Raw genomic sequence first — 23,977 nt, 5'->3', positions numbered from 1 at the left:
AATAAAGTTCAAGAAAATCTATTAATTGAGGAAGGTATCCGAGTGAAATCAGAACAAGTAAATAGGCAAAGGAATGCTCTTATGAATGGTATGTATCCCCTTCTAGCCGAAGGATTACCTAAGGCTGTTACGGAGGTGCCAAAAGACTTGCCACCCCCATTATTTCCAATTAAGGTACATCCAAAGGGGCATCCCAGAACCGCAGAAGATGTTTTTCTTTCCTCGTATCTAGATGACGCAGCTCCCGAGTATGCTAACGCCGCACCACATAGACCGTCTGGCGGAGGGGTTCAACGTCAGGATCAGGTATCTGCACCCGTGCAACAGCAAGTCCCGACGCAAGCTTCGGCAAGCACATCTGTTTCCGCATCTGTCTCCGCAGTCGACTCTACAGGGGTATCGACACCCATAGTTGCTGTGTCACGTTCAACGAATCCATTCACACCCGACGCCCCAGATGGGGCCACGGGAGGTGCTAGCAGTATTTTTACACCACCTAGAATAAATAAACTTGTTTTTCAAGAGTCAGCACATTCACGTACACCTAAGTTCGTAAATGAACGTACGCTTAAGGAACTCCTTGTAAATTGTAGATATGACCCCGTGGTCGGTAAAGAGGACGAAATGGTCCTGGCATCATTACGTATCAGACGAGCCGCAGAGTATTTAGCAAGGTTACCAGGAATGACTACGCATCTAGATAACATATACCATTTTGTTCAAACAGGACGAGATCCAGGATGTATTAACAGAGCTATGGAATTCCAGAAAGTAGAAATACAAGGGGAACTGTTACGTTTCCTCATAAACTGTGTGATCAGAAATCAAGATCGTCCGGGGGTAGACCCGACTGCAATGCTTATTCTTACAAGATGGAGTCAGAATATATCAGAAGGGAGACACGATAAACAAAATTGTATAATAGCCATGTGCCGAAAAATCCGTAAAGAAATAGAGCGTATTCATGAAGAGAGATTGGGAACAGACGAGTTTGAGCAAGATGAAGTGTCCGAATCAGGGAACTCTGTAAGACAGTCAGAGACCATAGCTTATGTAGGCAGAGGAAGATCTTGTGAAAATACTAGATGTTTTTCTGATCCCATACACTCTGTATGTCCAAATAATAGCAGAACGTATCCGACGCCGGTAATAAATCTGAAATCTCCTGAACATTCGTTTCAAGCCGCAGAAAAAATACTACGAGAACGAAGAGGTTACCACCTCCTCGATTCCATGGATGAGCAAGAATTAGCCAGATCAGCCGTTCACTGGATTGTTAGTCCTGAAAAATACGGTGATGAGACCGTAGCACACACGTTTTTTAACCTCAGTACAGATGAACAACGTTTGGCTGGAATATATATGATTCAGCAACTCCTCATATTATATAAGAGCCAACATGCTGACCCTGGTCCTTTACCTGATATATTAACGGAACTACTCACGAACAGATGGAGAGGTTCTAGTAACAAGCTAATTAAAGAGATATTAGTGTCACGTAAGCAGTATGTCCTTTTTGTAAGTCCGGATTCTCTCTCCCTGCCCCCCAGAGAAAGAGCACCGTACTACATGGATAGACAAAATCCTCTACGAGAAGTGCACCCAATAAAAGGCGAAGACAATGAGTTTCACCGTGTATTTGTTTACACACCCATATCAAAAATGGAATTATTAGAAATGAAGAAAGTAGTACCTAGTCATGACAAAGACCCAGCGGGTTTCCACCGAGAAATTAAAGACATGTTACTGATGGGAGAGTACACCTTTCCTGATATTATGACGATATTAAAAGTGCTTTTGCCTGCTGGCATTTATGAAAAACTGAAAGAAAAAGAGTGGGAAGTGGGAGACCAAAAGATAGACTGGACAGCATTAGCAGAGGAAGAAAGGGGCCGAGCCGCAGGTTCAGGGCTCGGGGATAAAGTTAAACTATTACCAGGTTTACTAGTACAGGTACTGCCACGTTTATTAACTACAAAAAAGGAAGATTGGGGTGCAATCACAGCCTGTAAACAAAAGCAAGATGAAGACACAAGCGATTATTATGCTCGATTTGAAAAATGTTTTGGTATAAATAGTGGTATAAAAGCAAGTAGTGACTCATATCCACATTTATTTGTGACAAAATTAGTGGAAAATGCATTGCCTCCAGTGAAGAATAGAATATTGAAATTCGAGAGTACCTGGCAAAGTAACACTCCGTCGCAAATGCTACAAATGTTACAGTATCATCACAATAGAATTAGGGATGAACAAGAACACGAGCATAAACGCATGAAGGATACAAAAATGAAAATGCTAGTTTCTCAGACAGTACCAGCAGATGGTCACAAAAAGGGTGTGACACATTCTGGTGATTCTGCAGTTCCTGTAAAAGGAACCTGCAATTACTGTAAACAACTAGGCCATTATGTACATGATTGTCAAGTCCTGAAACGAAATATAGCTACAGGTATTGCAAAAGAGAGACCACGATTAGTTAGACAAGATCAGAATGAAAAAGGAGCTATGCAGCATGGACAGTCCGTGCCAGTTCAGCAACAGTCTATGCCAGCCTCACAGCAACCCATACAGTTTGTGCCGGCTGCACCACCGTTGCCTGCTACTGCCACACAAACCACAACACAACAAATGTATCAGACTGCACAGTATGAATACCCTGAGTATCAGCGTTACGCATGAACCAGCCTAGAGAGGGAAGTTGACTTACCGCTTATCGAGATTCCGGTAGATCAAGAAGGACCTTATGTACATAGTGAATTATTAGGTCAAGATAGAAAATTCTTACTCGATACAGGGGCAAGTCGAACAACCATAAAACGTAGTGAAGTTCCAGGGGCACCCCTCTCAGGCTCTCAAAATGTTTCCCTTGGTTTTTCAGGAAAACCTATTGTTAATGAAGTATCACAGCCTCTACCACTTACGATAGGACCTTTGACACGAATTACAGATTTATTGCTTACTAAATCATGCCCAGAAAATTTGTTAGGAATTAAAACTCTGAAAGCACTAGGAGCCATAATATGTTGTTCTCCGGAAGGAGTAAGGTTGTTTTTGCGTGATTTTAAAGGTCACTATGTGTCTAGAGACATGGATCCCCGACTACAGATTTTACCAGTACATCTATGGGCACAAGGCCCTACGGATGTTGGCTGCATGAACATTACACCCTATCGAGTTACATTGAAAGCAGGAGTGGTACTACCACGAATGCGACAATACAAGTTACCGCATGATGCTGTAGTGGCTTTGTTGAAAATCATTGATGAGCTAATTGCCCAGGGAGTAGTTGTAGAAACAGACTCCAATGTATGTAATTCACCGATAATTCCGATTCTTAAACGAACTGATCCTACTGCTCCACCAGTGTACCGATTGGTTATTGATTTGCGTGAACTAAACAAGTGTATTGTACCACAATTCCCCGTGGTCCCTGATATATCATCATTGTTGACAGCAATTGATTCCGAAGCAACATTCTTTACTGTAATTGATCTCAAGAATGCCTTTTTCAGCGTCCCAATAGATCCGGAAAGCCAATACTTGTTCGGATTCAGTTTAAATGGGCGCAGCTTTAAATTCTCACGCGCTCCCCAAGGATTTACAGAAAGCCCCAGCATCTACAGCCAAGCACTAAAACGAGAACTTGACAGTATCCACATGCCAGTCAATACTGCACTGCTTCAATATGTCGATGATCTGCTGATCACCGCGAGAAGCGAGCCAGAATGTGAAAAAGCTTCTCTGACAGTTTTACATTTCCTAGCCGACAAGGGGCACAAGGTGTCCCCTTCTAAGCTGCAATTCTGTGTTCAGCGAGTTATTTATCTTGGTCACTCGCTGTCCAAGGAGGGAAGGCAGCTTACACCAGATCGTATCCAGTTAATTGCTAACATGTCAATACCCCAGACACAAAAGGAGGTGCGGGCTTTTATAGGCCTCACTTCATATTGTAGGCAGTGGATCCCTCAGTACGCATTTCTAGCAAAACCACTCATTCAGTTAACCACACAGGAGGCAGCCACATCGACTGTTCTCCCTTGGACTCAGGAACATACACAAGCTTTTGAAAGCCTAAAGGAAGCTTTATGTCAAGCACCTGTTTTAGCAACACCATGTTATAGCAAACCTTTTACACTCTTTGTTACAGAACGCGAAGGTACTGCCTTGTCAGTACTCACTCAGGATCAAGCAGGATCACGCAAGCCATGTGCTTATTTTTCCAGTACATTAGATCCCGTAGCTCAGGCTTTGCCTGCATGCCTGAAATCAGTGGCAGCGACAGCTTTAGCAATCAGACAAAGCGATGCCATAGTATTAGGACACCCATTGACAGTACAAGTACCACATGCAGTAGAGGTTCTTGTGAACCGAACACAAACACAACACTTGACCATAGCAAGACTTACCGGTTATGAACTAACATTGTTTCAACCACACATAGAGATCCGACGGTGTAATACATTGAATCCTGCTACACTATTACCTGTAATTGGAACAGACCCACTAGCTCACGATTGTATTGAAATCATCGAAATAAAGACGAAACCTAGACAAGACTTGACAGACGTTCCATTGTTAGATCCAGACCTGACGTTGTATGTAGACGGATCATGCATGAGAACAAGTAAAGGAGATTTAGTGGCCGCGTATGCAGTCACAACAGACACTGAAGTTATTGAGACACATTGTATAGATATTCTGTCAGCCCAAGCAGCAGAACTTATTGCTCTAACGCAAGCCTGTATTCAAGCCACAAATAAGAAAGTTAATGTATACACTGACTCACGTTATGCATTCGGAGTTGTACACGACTTCGGTGTGCTGTGGCGAGAGAGAGGTTATCTAACGTCCCATGGTGCCCACATTCAGCACGGACCCCTCATTCATGCCTTGTTAGACGCAATACATCTACCCACTGCTATATCAATTATGAAATGTAAAGCACACACGAAGGTTACTGATACCATTTCTCAAGGCAATGATTTAGCTGACAGAACAGCTAAACAGACTGCTCAGAATCGCACATTAGACATGACAAAGCCAATAGTTCAGACACCAACACAGTGTATGGCGATTAAGGATCCCACACTTGACGTAATTGACATACAGACACATGCCACAGCAGAAGAAATAAAGAAATGGACTGAACTAGGAGGGATCCAGACAGATCAAGGATGGATGACGAAGGAGAAATCTGTATGGTTTCTCCCTGATTCCATGGTTCAAGCCATTATAGCTACAGTTCACAGTCCAGCACATTTAGGAGAGAAGGCTATGCTAGACAGCATTCAGCACATTTGGTTCAACAAACATTTACGAGCAGCAGCTAAACAAAAAGTTCGTACCTGTATGATATGTTGTCAGTTTAATCCAGGAAAGAGTGTTCCCGTAGAGCAGGGTGGATTTCAGCCTCCTGACCATCCTTTTGAAGTCCTCCAGATGGATTATATTCAGATGGAACGTTGTCGAGGATTCAAATATGTCCTCGTAGTTGTCTGCGCTCTCTCTCGTTGGACAGAGGCGTATCCCGTATCAGATTACACTGCCCCGACTACTGCCAAGCAGCTAGTTCGAGAATTCTTCCCACGGTACGGTTTACCACGTGTTGTATATTCAGATAACGGTCAGCCTTTCTCATCCGAATTAATGAAACATGTCTCACTTTTGTTGGGATATCAGTGGAAATTCCACTGCGTCCGACACCCCGAGGCAGCAGGTCTCGTAGAAAGACATAACCAGACACTGAAAATCAGACTGTCCAAAATATGTAGAGAGAAAGGTGTCGACTGGATAGTAGCATTACCAGTTGCACTCTTTTACATGAGAATGGTAGCACACTCTAGAACAGGGCTATCCCCGTATGAGGTGATCTTTGGTAGACCACCGAATATGTGGGGGACGCCTATACCACGTAAAATAACTGATGTTGACTGTAATATGCTGACAGATTACCTGGCTTCCTTGATGTCTGCACTACAATCTTCTCGTTCACAGGTAGCTGCAGCCTTTCCCGACAACACTGAGGCGAAACCCCATGACGTTGTTCCGGGTAATCTTGTCTTTGTGAGAAATTTCGACAGGAAGAGTCAATTGGAGCCCAGGTGGAAAGCACCCAAGTTGGTCCTGTTGACCACAAGAACAGCCGTGAAGATCGAGGGACGAAAAGGGTGGATTCATTCCAGTCACGTAAAAAAATTTCATGGACTACCTTCAGATATAGACACTGTGCCCTGCACTCCCTCACAGACTGATTCAAAACTTCCTTTTGTTGAACAGAATGACTCTCAGTGCTATAAACAGAAACTCAGGTCCAGATCTAAACTGTCGGACGATTTGATTGTTTAAGTCCTCTCCAAGGTGAAGCGGTTGAATCTGTCCCGACATGTACCCCTTAGGTCTGAATCATGTAGAGTCCAGAATCATAATGAAACGACATGCTTATTGTAAATTACTGCGTAACCACTGTATTGTGACTTTATTAATTTTGTCTTCCTTGAGTTTTTTAATAGTTACTGCAAGTATATTGTTGCATATGTATTATCCTGTTTCTAAACGTGTTTTCAATATAACTGATGAACATTCTTTTAGTGACCTACCGCCACATGAATTATCTTATAGACTTGCGCTGCGCAATAACACATTCATTAGTATGTTACATCATTCTCATCAGACTAGTAATGCGACCAATTGTTGGGTGTGTGGCCGACTCCCTCCCTATCAGAATAACAAAGGAGTTCTGCCTTTCTTTCCACATCCGTTCACACACAATGGCTCCTGTGGAGCATGGTTTAGTTTATTAAAATCCATAGACCCAGACACAGCAGTTTATCAACAACATTGGATATGGGGAAATCTGAATCTAGTTTTATTCAAAGTCTGTCACCCTAATAAGGAGGGTCACCCCAGTAGAACAGGAACTGATTTAGAAAATGAAGTGTATAAATTAGGTAATTTTACGCCTAATCTTATGATTTTGAATGTCAAATCCGAAGTTGAACTAATTCTGCCCACTATGTCAGTATTTCCAGTTAAGGGTGAATTATGTGTTAGAAAAGTTGGTTCCAAACACATGGGCCATAGCCAATGCGTTACTACAGTAGAATATAGTGATCAAGGTAAATCTTCATTTAGAGCTTCTCGCCATTCCTACTTCATATGTGGTCAGACTGCATATATGCGTCTACCTCTAGATTGGGATGGTACCTGTTACATCGCATTCCTTTTGCCACCTGTTTTCCTAGCTCCCCCTGATTATTATCGAGATGTTCATTTAGTACACAATAGAGAGCGGAGAGATCTCCCAGTTGTCGATTATACTGAGACATCATGGGACAAGTATGTAGATTTCAATAAAGGTATCTTTCCCTATATAGGTACAATATCAAATAGTAAGCTGATACGCAGACTCACCAAGACTCTTGAAGCTGTAGTAAACGAGACTATAGCCGCCCTAGGCAATCTGACAGAGGAACAATCAGTGATGAGAATTGTTGTTCTCCAGAATCGTCTTGTCCTTGACGTCATCCTGGCCGATAGGGGCGGAGCTTGCAGGGTCATCGGATCCAGCTGCTGTATATTCATACCAGAAAATTCGCCATCTGTATATAAAGCTATAACACGCCTTCATAAGATTGTAAGCCAGATACACGAGAATCCAGGCACTTGGACGTGGTCCGGGTGGTTTTGGAGTGTGATATCAGCCTGGGGATGGAGAGTTCTATCCTTCCTAGGTATTGGCCTTCTTATGCTCTTCAGTTGTTGTCTATGCCTGCAATGTGGACCAGCGATTTGTGGTCTGTGTGCCACATCGTGTATTCCACATCACAGTTCTCGTTCAAAATGCCGGAAGGAAGAAGAAATGATGCTCCATGAGCAAATCGATGGAATAATGAAGATTGATGTCTCGTGAAGGGCAAGAAGGGGACAAGGAGGGAATGTGGAAATGTGGATTTTCCTGATCAGTTATGTCCCCTATCTTGGACCCCAACGGTTTTATATGCATGTTACAAGTACATGTATGTTCTCTCCAGTTCCAGTTTCTAAGACGCAAACATATGTGTGTCTACCGTCAACATGTTCTCTGTCAGATCCGCCATCAATGGGCTGGATATTCGATTCCTTAGTATGAAAGGCCACCGACTTTATATGGCTAAGTTACTCCATTTTTACAGTTCAGGCGAGTAGGCCCGATTCTGTCCTCAAAGCCTTTCCCTGCTCTCTGTCTCTGACAGCTTCAGCTTGAGCTCGCATCTGTATCCATGAACTTTGTCCTACTCCCTGTGCAGCTAACGGTGCCTGCCTCGGCCAGTTTTCGCCTGTCTGCCAAGAAGTTGTATTTCACCTTCGAATTATCTATTTTGCTCTCCAGCCGATGCATTCCTGTCCAGTGATTTAGGTAAACATTTCCTTTAGCTCACAAGCAGAGGACTCAGCCTTTCCGTCCTCCTGCAAGTGATTCATAGCCCTGTTGCCATGGAAAGTTTTCTGCCCCTCGCATCTCATATAGACACTTAGACGCTTGTACACGCACACAGTCAGTATAGAATAGATTCTGTCCGAGAGTTCTTCCTTGTGGATAACATAGTTCTTTAAACATAGGATGTTAGATATGATTTGGGATTAGGATGACTTGACCCCAGACTTCTCGTCTCCACATGTAGAGCTAAATGTCAAGTCCCCTTCACCCCCTAGTTGCACGTCAATTACACGTCATGCTGCCGCGCGCGCATCTATGCCAAGTATTATCTTATAGATCCACCTATGTCTGATAATGCAAACCAATCATGTTTCTTTTATTCCTTATTACGCCTAGTTTCGATTATGTCACTGTCACGTCACTTTTCTTATCAAATGTTACGCCTTCTACATTCGTTTCATTGTAATGTACTTATTATAAAAATACATGTCTGTTAATAAATTATTGTACTTCACTTCCTGAACCTTCGTGGTGACGGAACCTGAGGGCCGCGACTCGAGTCGGCCATTTTGAATGGAATAAAGCCCATTAGAAACCTCTTATACCACGGATTCTGCCTCTCGTTATTTTGAGCTATTTTACTTTAATTTAAGATTCCGCATGAAATTCAGTCCGGTAATATTTATTTTATTTACCACATTTCTCTCTATGTCACTTTTTCGGTCTATCTCTTCCAATTTATTTCACACTTGTGTGGAAAAATAAGTACCAGTCCTCGAAAATAAGTGCCAGTGGGCCCTACCTGTAGCTACTGGCTCAAATTAAGTACTGGTGTGGAAGATGACTTAAATGGCTTTGAGTTGGAGCTGTGTGGGAAAAGATTCATGAGCAAGGAGGCCACAAAAATAATTTTTAGCTGGAATGCAGTTCACACAGCAAGGGAGGTTCCTGACTGAGGGTGTAGGTGCCCCGCCGCTCTAAATGTCTGCCTCTGTCCATATATATATATTAAAACAGTGCCTGCAAAATACAGTGGATGGCTCTCTGTCGCTCTCGCCCCGGTACAAGAGGGCCAGGCAGTCAGGCAGTTTTTAGAGGCACATGTGCTGGTGTGCCTGTGCTAACTATTATTGTCTTAATTTTTGGGTGGGGTCGGGTTATGCAGTTTAAGGCTAAGGCTGATCTTGCACCAGCTCTGGCCTCCCATACTCCGTGGTCCTGAGGCTCCACCCCCAAATGACATGCAGGCAATATTACTTTTTATTGCAGCCCGAACGCTTAAGGCATCAGCCTTTTACTTCCTGGGGCTGCATGTCAGTCGTTGCTGACAATAGCTCTGCCTCAACACCTTACCCTTTCACAAGTTGTCAAAGGGTGAGGTGGGGGTCAGCAAGCATCATTGAACACACTCCACTCTGTGATGCGGGATAAAGGGTGGGGTTTTACATGGGAGCAGAATGCAGGCTCCCTGTGGACAAGGAAGGTGGGGGTGGACCAGTCTGTGAGCCTGTGACCTGGAGGCACAGAGTCATGAGATTCATGACTGTGAAGTTATGTCACATGCATGTTCTAAACAGATATCCTGCGCATGCTAATGCTGTGGTGCATGTATATGTTCACAGCATTTGCAGTGATCCGAGCATCAGACTGGACATGGTCTACTGCCAGTACCTGCGCCTGTGACACAGCAGCCATCGAAAATGTGGTTGGAGCAGCACTGCACTGAGCACTGAATCCAGAGGAGTGAGCACACTTGAAGGGCAACACTTCCACGGTCATCTACTGGATGATGATGATGAGGGCAAGACCTGTCTGGGCAAGATAAGCTCCATGTTGGGTATCATCTCCTCTGAAGCGGCAGTGGCATAACGAAACTTGAGGAGTCCCCCTGCAAGGTACCAGGAGCCGCCCCCCTCTCAGGACTCAATCAGGGGCTCTCAGGCCAGGGTACTGTGTGAAGGTGCCCCCTGCAGCTCTGGCCCCCCGCGTACCGCAGGGGTTGCGGGGGGCCTATGTTATGCCACTGTGAGGTGGCCCTGGTAAGTGAACCTAAAGTTTAATGTGTGCGATCCTCGCAACACCTACCGGGGCCTGGCTGGGGAGGAGGGGTTCTGGGATTCTTACAGGGTGTGGCTAATGGCTATTGAGCCCAAGTGAGTCTCAATATCACTAAGGACTCAAGAATTCAGTTAACGACTCTGTAACACACATCATAACATCACCTTATTATTTGTGATTTACAGTGTTGAAGCCCATGCACAAGCACTGAAAATATTTGGCCCATATAAAGAACATGAAAAGGTCTCTCCAAAAACAAAAGAAGGTGTATTACATTTACAAATGGGAGCGTATCACCTCTGTGCCTCAGATTACTTTAGAAGTATTCATGAAAAGTGAAATGTTTTAAACATCATCTAAGAAATGTTCCTGCTCTTACCCAGAAGAAAATGCTATTAGCAAACATTCTATGTTGCGGTTCACAAATTGCGATTTTTTGCGACTTGCAAATTGTGACTCCCAAAATGTAATGTACTATTAGCGATTCCCAATGGGGTCGCAAATTACCTGTGTTAGAAATGGGATTTCTAGTTGGCTAGAGCTTGCGCCTAAGCCAGGTAGAAACCACCACTCTAGTCAGGGCAAGGGAGTTACACGCTAAAGATAACCCCTGCTCACCCCCTTGGTAGCTTGGCATGAGCAGTCAGGCTTATCCCAGAGGCAATGTGTAAAGCGTTTGTGCAACACACACACACAGCAGCAACACACTAGGCACACCACAAAAGAGACTCCACACAAGGTTATTGAAAAAATGGCCTTTGTATTATCATAAACACATTAGAATCATAATCACAAAATAAACACTGTGCCAACTGGCACCAGGTAGAAATTCACAGGGGATTATATACATGACAGGGCCAATCGGGTCACTGTAAGAACCATCACAAAGCACAAGTAGCAAATATAAGGCAACCAGCAACTACTGGTATAAATACCGTACTTAGCATTATCACAAGCAACATAAACGCATTATGTCTGCATCTCAATAGGCATAAAACACATTATGCATAAACATCATAAGCATAAATCATATTTAGGAGTGCACCGTAGTAGCACTGCCCAGGTGCATACATCACCCTCAGCATAAACACATTATGCAATCGTTTAGGGCCTTGCGCCCTCCTAGTACACACAGGTACCAACCATGATCCCAGACCAACTGGCCTTCCTCTGGGGCCCAAATGCCCTTTGTCCCAAATGTCAGGGTGCAATTATAGGACCTTCCATGGCCCTCTGCCTGCCTTGGCAGCAAAAGCAATGTGCGTAGCGCACTGGGGGCAAAGGGGTGCAACTAACCCCTTCCTCATTACCACCAAATTAACATGCCCCATTGCTGCAGCTGCCCGGGCTCTCGTGGTGCAGCTGAGAAAATTAGGTCGGCACAACTGTGCCCCTTAAGCCCCACAGGGACTCCGAAACAAAGTACCCCACTCCAGGCAGCTGCCCGCGCTCTTGCGGTGCAGCTGTGCAGCATTAGTTTTGGCACTGCAGTGCCTCCTGAGCCCCCACTCCGGGACTCTAAAGACAAAATTGCCCCCATGGTGCAGCTGCCTTCCAACAGGTGGGTCAGCAGTGCGAAATCTGCTTTGCACTGGCACTACTGTGCTCTGAGAGCACCAACGATGCTCCACACTTAAAGCCTACACTCACCGGGGCATCTCAGGAATCTTCCTAGATCCGCAGGACTTCGGCTTGGAGCCCGCGAGGCACCAGTTCCACTTGGTGACCGCTGGCCTCTTCTCCTCGCGGGGCTCTATGTCTTCTGAGCAGAGCCCGGCCCAGCGTCAGGCCTTCCACTGCCTGACTTCAGGTCCGCAGACCGAACAAAGCTGGAGCCCTTCTCCCCGGGCCCAGCCAGACTCTGCAGGGCAACCGTGGAGTGCTCGTCACACACTCTGATCAGCGCACAGGGTTCTGGCACCCAACATTTCTGCAACGTGGGCAATGCGGGGTAGGCTCCTGCTCCCTTCCTGGCCCCGCTTCCAACCAGGCAGCTTGCCTGGCTTCCGGGTCACGCTTCTCTTCTCCGGATCAAAGTGCGTGGTAGGCTCCCGCCTTTAAATAAACACAAATGCGGGGTGGGCTCCCGCTCCACCAAGCATCGGCAGTGCGGGGGGGGCTCCCGCTCTGTTGCAGAATGCGGGGTAGGCTCCTGATTCGCTACCCAGCAGCACGGGGGAGTCCCCGCGCTAGGATTCCCTCTGCATACCTCGCAGCACAGCGCTGCAGGACAACAGCGCTCCTCTCGTCTTGGAGCAGCTGGGAAGCAGAGGCAGCGCTCATGAGGCGCTAGGACCCCCAAGTTCCAGGGCAAAAGGCTGGGCCCAGGCAGCCCAGCTCACAGGACCCTCCAGCAGGGAGGCAGTCCCTCATGGCGGTTCCTCCTGGGGCCCAGCAGCAGCAAGTATCCCCAAGTAGCACAAGGAATCACCCCTTCATGGGGTCACAGCCCCTTTATTTATACAGCATTTCTCCTTGTCTGCCCTGGCACAGGGTTTGGGGGAAACAGTCTGAACCGGTCCTGAGGGGTGTTGAAGCACTCTGTTTACTAGGCTTCCGCCCTACTTTGTCAGATGGGGCTCAGTCATCAGACACACCACAGGGGGCGGAGCCAGCATTTACCTAGGCAAGCACAGACCTATTGAGGGTCAGGGGACTACTCCTCCCACTACTCCAAATGCAGATCTCCTATTCAGCCTAGCGATGACCCACCCTGCCCTCCCTGGAGCCAAACACCTCACCACCCTCTGTCACTCCAGAGCCAGACATGCAATACACATCAGGCGGGCAGACACATGGCACACAGAAATGCCAATTTCTAAAAGTGATAATAAATCTGCGCACACCATTGTGCAGCATTTAGTATTACTATTCCAAACATACTAAACTTGACCACGCTGTTCCTCTCATATTAGGAATTACCACTGAAACACTTATCGGAGAATCCCCAATGCATTCCTCTAAGAGGGCAGCCTCACAGCAGTGAGAAACCAAAATGGCTGTTTGTCACTACCAGGACATGTCACATACTTAAGGTACATGTCCTACCTATTACCTACAATGCACCCTGCCCAAAGGGCTAGCTAGGGCCTCCCTTAGGGGTGACTGACATGCAGTAAAAGAGGGGTCTGAGATGCCACTTTACAAGGGACTGATAAATGAATTAAATACGCTAAACAGGTGTAGACCAATCTTAACATGTAAATCCATAATTGTGAAGCACAAACTACTCACCCTTACAGGTCTCAAGGTGCTGGGGGCCGTCGTGGAAATTAAGTGAGCTATTGCCCAGAGTCACATGGTGCTGAGCTGCCACCGGAGCCAGGGATTGGACCGTGAACTCTGTGCTCCGAAGTCAGCTGCCCTGGCCGCTGCACCACACCTATCCACCTTTAGCACAGAGAACACACCCACTTTACTTTGGACAGCAGTGCTAAAGTGCCCAGAGTCCTAAAACCAACAACACCATGTCAGAAAAAAGAGTAGGAAAAAGGCAAAAAGGTCAGGGATTACCCTGCAAAAAGGGCCACTTCCAACAACCTGCCTCATCAATATTCATGAGGCAGGTAGCAATTTACGACCCATTGAGAATGGGCAATAACACTGGAATGGTGGCTTGCTGGGGCAGCATACCACCAAATTTGTGTTTGTATTTTAACTAAAGCAACAGTTGTTTTCAAATGCAGTACATTTTCCTTAAAGAAAAAAGGGATGCGTTGAAAAGAAAGAAATTAAATGTTTTCTTTTCATTTTTGAAGGGCAGGCAGTGGTCCATAGTACCTCTGCCTGATCTTAAAAAATATTTTCACTGCCAAACACAGAGGGGAAGGGGTGCTCTGGGGACCCATTCCCTTTTGAGACTGGCTTACCACCAATTTGAAATTGGTGGTAACTGCAATTGTTTTGTGACCGCAAAACAATGGCACATCCCCCTGTGACTCGCTATTAGGAAGAGAAGCACTTGGCACGCCCCTTCCTATTAGTGACTCGCAAACCTTATTTTGCGAGTCCGTAATAGGTTAACGGCTCACAAAATAAGGTTTGTTCATGCTACAACCCTTTTTAGCAGTCTCCAACGGCCTGATTTTCCGTTTGGGGCCCCTAAAAACGGTCATACATCTGACCCTGAAATACAAATCAGCTGTCATGTATACCTTATATGTGGCATAGATTCCTACTATAGATTGAGCAGCATCATAAGTATTAACAAATAAATACTAGAGGTTTTGTACAGTGCACCGCCTGAACTTGTATTTGAAGGGGCTCTCATGTGTGTTAATTTGCAGAAAGAAGACTGGGTTACCTCGGAACAAAGAGTTTTCAAGGTCAGAAGCTGGGATTGATCCTAGATGTTCTGGTTTCACACCCTGCAGTTCAGCCATTAGAGTGGTACTTCTTTCTGATACCAAAGGTTAATGCTTTGTTCTTAACTCTTGCAGGATGTGTCCAGGGCAGCATGGGTGATGGGCAGAATCCACATTTTATTTATGTCAGTTCTACATAGTGCAAACCTTGCTCAAGACCATGACAGCTCCCCACAACAGACACACACTTCTTACACTTAGTATTTTTTGTGCACAGGGAGACTTGCAGGATGCACAGGATGTGGATCTAAGACAGGGATTCAAACCCGGTTCCCCATGTTAGTGGGTGGCAGCAGGAGCCACTAGACCCCATCGCCTCCTATGAAAGCCCGGCTCCAACAGAACTGCGAGCTGAGCCAGCGACATGTCTCAGTCGTGTCAGACATCCAAGAGTGCTCCTCAGTGGTCCTCAGAACGACATTCATGGAGTCTCTGCCACCGTGAATGTTCATGTGCGATTCTGCGCCTCAACGTCATATAGCGCTTCTCCTGACTCCACGGGGAGTCTCCGGTGCTGTGCCTTGTCAGGCCACTCCTCAGCTGCACATCTCCTTTGATCAGGGGAGTCTCCTGCACGCGGCATGTTAATGCCAGAATCGCCACAAGTAGGGTTCACAGAGGGTCCTCACTCCGGACACAGGCTACTCCGCACCATAAAAGAGGGGACGACACTGAATGTGTCCCAAATAGCGCACACTTCTCAGGACATCACACAACAGAATATTAATGATCATTCCGCAGTGTAGACAATGCAGGCAGTCACAGCCTTGGTGCTGAAGAGATCTGCACACAGTGGCGTAGCTAGGCTGTTTGCCGCCCGTGGCGGTCGAAAGAGCGGGGGCGGACCGCCCGGGGCGGACCGCCCCACGCGTAGGGCTTGGATTACATTTTATATCACACACCGTGCCTACCCTAGATATGATCTGATAATGTACACAATGCCCAGGGACACACAGATTATGTTTTATGATTGACAGGGTGGCACAGTGGTGTAAAAGAATAACACTGTGTGCAGTACACCCCAGCGTGCTGGCCTGCGTACAGTGCTCGAACGCCTCATCAGGCATAGCAAACGCTATATAAATGCAATTACATTAGAATACAGTCAGTCATATACAGCAACTAAAGTAAACTTCTTTATGTAGAAAACAATGAAATAGAAGATGCAGCATGTACCACGAAAAAGGGAATGCATCTCACCACTGTGGTGTCAAGTACCTTCAGGCTGCTTTGACACCTGTCTAGATTTCTGTGAAAAGAAAACGTTTATCATTGGAAAATGTGTAAATGTTTATTAAATGTATGCTACATCAGTAGTAATAAAACAAGCAAATTAATTAGAAAACGTTAGCATGATGTTTATACCACTCATTATGATATGGCAGTGATAAGCTACAATGTGTTTTTTTAGGAGCTCCCCATAGGTGCTAACGAATGTGGATGATGTCGAATACTATGGCATGCACCTCATGCCTCGCCTTGTTCCGCCCTAAGCTTCTTGTGGATTTATCTGAGTCATGCAGGTTCTTTTTAATCCCTGTTGTCTCCCTCTGTCACTGTTTTACAGTCCTCCCCTCTCTTCACTTTTCTACCTATCCTGCATTTCTCTCTCTTGCTCCGAGGCAAATATTTTATGAGTTTTCCTTTAAAATACCTGAACTGTGTTTTTGGTTCATTTATTACAGAAATTGTGCTATGAAATGCACAATTTTACACAAATGCTTATGAATGTTCTGAGGGGGAGAAGGCTACCCCTCCCCCCCTCTCCCCCACCCCCCAAAACCCTCTTAGGTAACATCCAGCTTGCTCACAAACCAAAGTTCATTAATTGGCTTTACGCCTGTCCTCTTATAAATTCCACCAGCCGCCACCGCTAGACACTAAAGTACCTTCAGAAATCATGACATGGAATTTTTGTGTTGTCACTGCTCTTGGGACAAAGCGATTCCCCCTCTAACCCCCCCCCCCCCCCTTCACAACACCCCTGCCAGCAGAGAGCATCGTTTTAAGCTATGCCCAAGAGAATATGCAACTGTTTACTTAAAAACATTTTAATAGGTGGAAGAATGAGAGAGCAGACTAATAGCACCACGATAGCTGTAAAGTACAGGTTGCTATAGGAGGCGGGAGTGGGGTAACATCAGCAGTGCTGATTGAACCTCTGTCCTTGAGCTGCAAGACATGTATGCTCAGGAGCTCTTGAGCAGCTTTCAGATTCAAAAGTGGGTTGAGCATTCAGTGTAAAGATCTGGTGCGATCGGCAGGTCATGTGTAATTCGTCCCTCCTTCTGAGGTATGCAAAAAGAGTACCTTTCAATTAGGTAACATGATCTGGACATCTGCCCTTCACAGCACTTCGAAACGCCAAAACCTCAGCATTAAGCACGGTGTGAAATCAAAATATTCTCACAATATGCTGTATTTGGTAACATGCAAATGAAGGAACTCCATAAAATGCACTGATTTTTGTAAAGTGCCTCATGTTAATATTCGCACTACACAGTCGAGACTGCTGCCCATCCTACATGGTGGGGCAGTGCGGGGGCGGTGAAGGGGCAGCACGGTGAAAAAATAAATAAATATACACTAACCTTCTGCTCCCGCTCGCGCCTTGCTGCTCCTCTGCTCCTGGCACTGCAGTTCCTATGAGCCCAGGCTCCCAGCTCACCACGCAATTCCAGCGCTTCTCTCATGCTATTACTCCCAGCATGAGAGAAGTGCTTGGATTGGGTGGAGCAGGCCGGAGTCACGCTCCAGCAGGGACTGGAGCTTGAGCTCCTGAGACATGCAGATATCTCCAAGAATAGCCTGGCGATATCAAAGTGAGCATGTCGGATTGACCGTCTGTGGACGGCCGGCCAAACTGACATGCGCACTTTTAGTGCCACTACTCCTCCTCCCCCTGTTGGTGACGCTGCGAACTGGCCCGCCCCAGACTCAGCAGAATTCAGCAAACTCTGCCAAGTCAATGGAAAAGTAAAATGACCATAAAATGTTTTATTAACATTTTATTTTTCATTTTCTGCCTTTAAGTAATGGTGCGGCGCTCCCCTCTCATATGGGAGGAGCCGCCCCGGCCCTACAAGGCATAATATTTGCAAACAAAATATGGTCAACTGTAAGACGTGCATAAAAAGTAGCTACTCCTCAAGTTTCATTTTACAGCACGTTTTTATTCTATTTCCCGCACGATACCTTGATGAAACATCTACTCTTTGCAACCTGCTGTGCTGTTTTTAAAGCATACCACATCTGTGTTGCTATTACTGCTGCGGCACTTGCTCTCTTTTCAATTTGCCTATGAAAAACAAGTGACAGGCTATCATTTTGCATTCTGTTAAAGTCGAAGGCCCTTTCTGTCCTGCATGTTTAATGGATTTTGAATTCTTTAAGTTCCCTGACACCAGAAAAAATGTGTCATGATTAAAATAAGATACAAATTTAACATAGAGATTATGATTTGCAGTAAAGCCAAATGTCAGGTTACTTTCTTGACAGGGAGTAATTTCAACTCCCAGTCTAGAGAAAGCCATAATAAAAAAAAACCATAATGAATAGAAAAATAAATAGAGGGCTGCTAAACTGGTAGCAAGGCAAATCTGGTTTAACTCTTTGCTTGCTGGCAATAGATGATTTCGTAATACATTTTCTATTGACCAAAGATGTAGGCACATGCTACACATTTATCATTCATATTGTGAACATTTTGAAAACTACTTTCTGGTTTTTCCTTTTCGGGTAGTGAGTCTGAACAGTGCAAGAATATTTTTATTCAGTCATTTTTGTGTAACAATTTTAATAAAAAAATAGATCAGACCAAATGCAGCTGCCTGAGCGCTGTACAACATTCGACAGAGGATGTTTATCGGAATCCTTCATGAAAGCGCTAGATGTCATCAGTGGATATCAACCAATATACTGTTTCAGCAGTACATAGAGTGATAATATGAAGTCCAGATGGTCTTTCAAGCTTGGGAGTATGGCTGGTGCAGAGAAGTGGGGTGTTTCAAGGAGTTTACATGATTAAGAGCTCTTTTTGGAACGAGTTGCATTCGTTCCTGAGCACTGCATGCTTTTGAAGAGCCAGAGAGTAGCAGAAACCAACTAGACAAGAATTTGCAATGCAATAGGTCACGCCTTTGGAACCTTATAAGGCATCATATTGTGCGGCCCGGGAGCCTTCAGGGTGCTGAATCGCTGATGAGCAAATGGTGTCCTGTGATTTGGGGTAAATCACTTAAAATACAAGCAGCTACCTCGGAGGGTTGGTGTGGTTAAGGGGTAGGGAGAGATGGCACAGGGTGAGCAGGCTGCCACTAGCAGGAAATAAGACGCAATGGTGAAAATGAAAGTGGTGGTCCAGTGAATTTGGGCAAATCACTTAAAATACAAGCAGCCATCTCGGAGGGGTGGTGGGTGCCGGTGAAGGAGTTGGGAGAGACGGCACAGGGTGAGCAGGAAACAAGATCCGAAGGTGAAATGAAAGCAGTGAGGGGGTGGGGAGAGACACCACGTAATGTGACTGGAACAGTATTTGAGCTTATAAGTGAGTCATTCGAGCAACATTTTTGAAAAAGCAATGGAACAGCATCAACAGTGCTGTAAAGGTTTTTCGGTCAGAGCTGCCGACACAGAGTTCGAGTCTGAGCATTGGCTCAACATCCTATGATTTTAGGCAAATCACTTAAAATACAAACAGCAATCTCAGAGTGGTTGTGGGGGGTGGGGGAGAGGGATGGGTGGAGACGGCACAGGGCGAGCAGGCTGCCATGAGCAGGAAACAAGACGCAATGGTGAAAATGAAAGCGGTGACCTTGATTTTGGGCAATTCACTTAAAATACAAGCAGCGATCTTGCAGTGAGTGCTGGGTGCGCGGTGTAGGGGTAGGGAGAGACTGCAAAGGGCAAGCAGGAAACAAGACGCAATGGTGAAAATGAAAGCGGTGAGGGAGTGGGGAAAGATGGGACTCAACGTGACTGGAACAGCATTTGAGCTTATAAATGACTCCATCTGGCAACATTTTAAAACAAGTGTTCGCACATGTGAAGAGCAGCTGTTTAAAAGAAAAAACAAGTCCCTAACCAGAAAGTAAAAAATACGGAAGCAGACAAGTCCTGTAGCAATGCTCTAGAGCCGGTAAAATACATTCCATAGAACATCCTGCAGCGCAAACACTGTAGGCTCGTAAAAACATTTGCATGCTGAACAATAAGACCAATGAAATGAATCAGAATTCTGGAACTCTGGGAGATGCATTGAAGACTACGGAATGGCAGAGGGCCAATAATTGCTGATATATGCATTCTGGTCCCATATTCCAATGTTAGTCTTTCTGTCTTCGTGTTTAATTTAGAATTTTGCATCCTCAGTGGATGCAATGTTCTAGTAGCTTTGTAGCCCTTATGCTGTAGGCCTTACTAGGAGTTAAAGTCTTTCTCTATCATTAGGAGCACAGGCTTGCAGCTCGGCCTATATTTCGGTAGAGGGCCACTGACAAAGCATCAGCAGCAGACTATCAGGATATATATTAGATTGCCAGAGTCTGTCGATAGACACAAAGGAACTCAGCTTTCAGCTATATCACAGAGGGTATAAAATGTTTGCTATGTGTGTATTGATAAATATAGCTTGAGGGCCCATACAGGCAGCAATACAGCAGGATGTGGAATTCCTATAGCCCGACACCCGGGACATACTGTTTGGGGTCAAGGGCAACACGTTTTCATGTATATTTTGTCCTTGGGTCAAGTAGGCCCAACCCCCTGCAGCACAAAACCTTTGGCTGCCAGTTTGCAGTACCACATTATGGATCAAGGAAGGGCATTGTCTACAGTTAGGGTAATATGTGTGCCCATGTGTTAATGCTGTTCAAGCTTGTATTTATGGTTCATTAATGCAAAGCCGTTATTATTAGGGTGAGCACTAAAAGTAAATGTTGTAAGCCCAGCCTGCACTTCTGACTGGGGTTCCAGTATAAACGTGTACACAAGTTTTCAAAGTGTAGTAAAATGAGGCTATTTATAATGCTCCCAGAATGCTCTCTGATTTGATGCAAATATTGGAAGCAGCCTGAAAGCAATAGTGATGATTCTTTACTTTCAAAATAAAAAGTCCATAAAAAATTGCAAGTAGGAAAAAAAACATTTTACTAAACTACTGTAAGATTTTAGGTGCCATATATTTGCAGCATCATTTAGTAACATGTTGATGTATGCTTGTAGTTCCCAAAAATATTCATAATGGGAAATCAGTGTAACCCGTTTAAATACGATTATGGGAAACAAAAAAAAAAAAGCATCGGCAAAGCCAGTAGGTCTGAAATTGGTGGTAAGGCTTTGGGTTTTGTCAATGCGCGACTTGTTTTGACATGATTTTTGTAAAACCTTAACAGTGTGGGAGCTGCAGGGTCCTCACCATTCTAACAATTGCAAAAAGCAAAAATTGTTTTTGTTTCAAAAAGCACACATTGCCACTGCAGTTCCGGGCACTGAACAAAACTACTTTGCGTGCCAATATGCTCCTTGTAAAAGAGCAGAATACTGTCACTCGCAGTGAAGCCAGCTAATAGACCGAGAGAAAGAGAGATAGACAACATTTTATTAAACACATAAGGCCGTGAGAAAAGGCACGCCCACTGGGGCAGGTAATTGAAATCACCCACAAGGCCGTGAGAAAAGGCACGCCCACTGGGACAGGTGATCGAAATCAAAAGCCGTGCTCTCAGCTACATTTCCAGTCATTCAGCAAGAAACGCCACTGAAGAAAGGTTTACCCCTGAAACGCGTCTGGCGCAGATTTATTGAACTTTGCTGTCCTTGTTGGGTCCTGCTGGCAGGCTGTCTTCCATTAAAAGTGAGCGAAATTTACCCTTCGTGTGGCTCTACTTCAAATGGGTTTCCTGTGATGGTGTATGTAAAAGGCGGCCCTTACCCGGTCGCGAAGAGGAGCCCACCGCGTATCGCGGGTCTTTCGACAGCACCAGGAAGGCGCGTCTACAGTGAGAACGAAGGTGAGCTGGAGCCCTTGCAGGGAGGGAGCCAGTTTGACGCTCCGGTTGTCAGCCACAAAGCGGGGCAGGTCCCGCCCTGGACATTTGTTTAACAAGTTGCAATAGAGACTGAGAGAGTGCACCCACTGGGGATCATTATAGAGCACTACATCACCCATAAGGCCGTGAGAAAAGGCACGCCCACTGGGGCAGGTAATTGAAATCACCCACAAGGCCGTGAGAAAAGGCACGCCCACTGGGACAGGTGATCGAAATCAAAAGCCGTGCTCTCAGCTACATTTCCAGTCATTCAGCAAGAAACGCCACTGAAGAAAGGTTTACCCCTGAAACGCGTCTGGCGCAGATGTATTGAACTTTGCTGTCCTTGTTGGGTCCTGCTGGCAGGCTGTCTTCCATTAAAAGTGAGCGAAATTTACCCTTTGTGTGGCTCTACTTCAAATGGGTTTCCTGTGATGGTGTATATATATATATATATATATATATATATATATATATATATATACTAATTTGCAAAACTGCTAAACACAAACATCTTAAGATTTGCAGTACATATTTCTTCTCCAAGTACTGGCCTCGCGGGAACAAAGTCTACAACTTTAGGAAGTATTCAGTTGAGAGTGCAAATGCTGTATAATGTTGCAGAAATATCCGTCCTGTTATTGAGCACGCGCTTATCATAAAATGCGCAACTTACAAAATGAGCTCCTGGGGTAATGCGGGTGCTGTCAGGGAACTTCCGGCTGGGCTCGCTGGCACTTCAGAAGCCTTGACTGCCAAAGGCGGGCGGCATCGTTTCATTATCACTGAACAACGTAAAGCCATTATTACTATATTTTTTAATTTTAAATAAAACGCGGAACCTCGGTTGATTTCTGCAACTTTCGGGGACTGTTTGGATGGAAAAAAGACCTTTATTGTTTTGAAAGGCTTGGAACAAACAAGCAGATGACTGCGCACCTTTCTGCGATGCTATAGGGCTCGCTTGCCAAGCATCGCCTCCACAGAGCAGGCTATCTACGCAGAGCGCTGAGATGGGAATATGAATATTCATGAGGCGCCAGAAAGGTGCATTGTTATGCAAGTGGCGCTCGCATGCAATGGAATTTCTAGTGCTCGCGCTGCATCGCCACAAACACGCTAAGTGTTTATTTACAGAATGAATGTTCTTGTTCATCAGAATGTTTTATTAGGTCGGCGATGCTGCAAGCTTCCAGCGCACTATAAAACAACACAGGAAAACAAATAAAACCTTCGTCTTCAATCCACTAAACATTACCTGCCCCTCAGTGACAGTAGGCGCATAATCAATTAACCAAAAATCCACTATTGTTGTCTCGTGCATTTTGGATTCAAAGATAGCCAATCACAAATCTGTTTCAATTTGTCACGTTACATGATGAAGCTTGCGTGCCTATGGGCGCTCTCGGATGGTTCGATGTTCATTATTACGACACGAAATCGGTAGCAGTTTACTAACTTTCTACACAGCAACGATATCTCACTCGTTCTGGCAAGCCTGCCTTTCAGTTCAGTGACGTAGCTCAAAATTATAAACAGTGACGTAACTCAAAGTGATAAATGACAAACAGTGCCTTATTCTAATAGGATAGCTCAGCTAGTTGAGAGCTGGCTGCTGAGATATGCGCACGATCTGTAGATCAAAGAAATCGTCTCAGTTTTTTTTATCCTTGTCCAATGAATGGAAGACTTCAATTTGATAAAAAAAAAATTGCACATAAAACCTTGCATGCAAGGCACTTTTTCCAAATTCTATAGAAGTAACAATTATTATTATTAATATTATTATTATTGTCATTATTATTATTACTATTGTTATTACATTTCATTACTAGTACAATTCCTTCACAGTTATGTGAATTTTCACTATACTGTTGAGAAACTGTTTAAAAAAATGAGCTGCCGTAACAAAGAAAATTAACTTCCGAAGAACGTCTTATAGTCAAAATTGTTCACAATCAAAGAGTGCAGTGATTGTTTGTCTCTGCCGCAAAGTAGTGCTCCAGAAAACAGATGTGCCTTAGGTAACTTCAACTTAAAACTCTGCCCTAGAGCCAAGGATTTTCACACAAATACAAGACTGCAGACTTCAGTTCTACAAAATAGGC

General features: G+C 45.0%; 1 protein-coding gene across 4 annotated transcripts in view; it reads right to left on the bottom strand.

Annotated features, from left to right (window-relative positions):
• Positions 1–23,977, bottom strand: part of LDB2 (LIM domain binding 2) — a 1,323,491-nt gene that overhangs the window by 929,295 nt on the left and 370,219 nt on the right. The gene's annotated exons all lie outside the window — the stretch shown is intronic.

Source organism: Triturus cristatus, chromosome 2_2 (genome assembly GCF_964204655.1).
Source record: "Triturus cristatus chromosome 2_2, aTriCri1.1, whole genome shotgun sequence".
NCBI lineage: Eukaryota > Metazoa > Chordata > Amphibia > Caudata > Salamandridae > Triturus > Triturus cristatus.
Note: the sequence above shows the minus strand (reverse complement) of the source record. Positions and strands in the feature narration are given on the sequence as shown.